Here is a 1,889-nt window from a genome sequence, read left to right as displayed (position 1 = left end):
GTTCAAGCAATTCTCCTGCCTCAGCCTCTCGAGTAGCTGGGACTACAGGCACGTGCCACCATGCCCAGCTAATTTTTGTATTTTTAGTAGAGACGGGGTTTCACCATGTTGGTCAGGATGGTCTCGGTCTCTTGACCTTGTGATCCACCCGCCTCGGCCTCCCAAAGTGCTGGGATTACAGGCGTGAGCCACCGCGCCCAGCCGGGAAGGGATTATCATCATCTGTGCTTTAAAGTTAAAGAATAAACGAAATCCCTCTGATAGACAGCTTGGCCTATGTGCAGGAATAAGGGAAAGCAGTTAGCCTAAAAGACACCACCACAGGGTAGGAAGGGTTAGGAGTGACATGTAGTCACGCATGCTAGGCCTCCTTTTCATTGTTATATATTTAATTTTCTGAACATATTATTTTAATTTTTTATACTTTTTTTTTTGAGACTGAGTCTTGCTCTTGCTCAGGGTGGAGTGCAGTGTCGCGATCTTGGCTCACTGCAACCTCTGCCTCCCTGGTTCAAGCAATTCTCCTGCCTCAGCTTTCTGGGTAGCTGGGACTACAGGCACCCACGACCATGACTGGGTAATTTTTTGTATTTTTAGTAGAAACGGGGTTTCACCACACTGGCCAGGCTGGTCTCAAACTCCTGACCTCAAGTGATCCGCCCGCCTCGGCCTCCCAAAGTGCTGGGATTATAGGCATGAGCCACGGAGCCAGGTCTAACTAATTGTTTATACATTTAACTAGATATTGGCAGTAATGTTTGCTTCTTTGACCAGTACACCCAGCACTAGAAATTTAGGAAGTTCAATTTAATTATTTAATTAAAACTTTCTTTTCTTTTTTTTTTTTATTTTTGAAACAGAGTTTCCCTCTGTCACCCAGGCTGAAGTGCAATGGCATGATCCTGGCTAACTGCAAACCTGCCTCGGGGGCTCAAGCAATTCTTGTGTCTCAGCCTCCGGAGTAGCTGGGACTACAGGTGCTCACTACCATGCCCCGCTAATTTTTGTATTTTAGTAGAGTCGTGGTTTCACCATATTGGTCAGGCTGGGACTCGAACTCCTGGCCTCCTATGATCTGCCCATCTTGGCCTCCCAAAGTGCTGGGATTATGGGTGTGAGCCACCACACCCAGCCTTAAGATTTTCAGGCCAAAATAAACCTAAGTCTTGTATGTACTAGAATATTATACTACCACTATTTGCTATCTTATAATAAAATCTGAAATCAAATATAGTATGTATTAGTTTTTAGGCCAAGATGATGATGATGACAATGATTTTTTGAGACGGAGTCTCCCTCTGTCACCCAGGCTGGAGTGCACTGATGTAATTTTTACTCACTGCAACCTCTGCCTCCCAGGTTCAAGCAATGCTCCTGCCTCAGCCTCCCAAGTAGCTGGGATTACATGTGAAAGCCACCATGGCCGGCTAATTTTGCATTTTTAGTAGAGATGGCGTTTCACCATGTTGGCCAGGCTGGTCTCAAACTCCTGACCTCGTGATCCCCCTGGCTCGACCTCCAAAAGTGCTGGGATTACAGGCGTGAGCCACCACACCCAGCATAACCGAGATTATTAAACCATTCTAATTTGTCAAAAGAGTCACACTGATTTTTTTTTTTTTTTTTTTTTTTTTTTTTATTTTTTTTTTTTTTTTTTTTTTTTTTTTTTTTAAGACATGGTTTCAACATGTTGGTCAGGCTAGTCTTGATCTCCCAACCTCAGGTGATCCGCCTGCCTTGGCCTCCAAAGTGCTTGGATTACAGGCGTGAGCCACCACACCCAGCCGAGTCACACTGATTTTTAAAAAATGTAATGAACTTTCTGATATCTTTATATATTGAATATTTACATTATTAAAATTGTTCAAAAGCATCAGATTCCTCTCTGC

Source organism: Cebus imitator, unplaced genomic scaffold (genome assembly GCF_001604975.1).
Source record: "Cebus imitator isolate Cc_AM_T3 unplaced genomic scaffold, Cebus_imitator-1.0 Scaffold1210, whole genome shotgun sequence".
NCBI lineage: Eukaryota > Metazoa > Chordata > Mammalia > Primates > Cebidae > Cebus > Cebus imitator.
Note: the sequence above shows the minus strand (reverse complement) of the source record.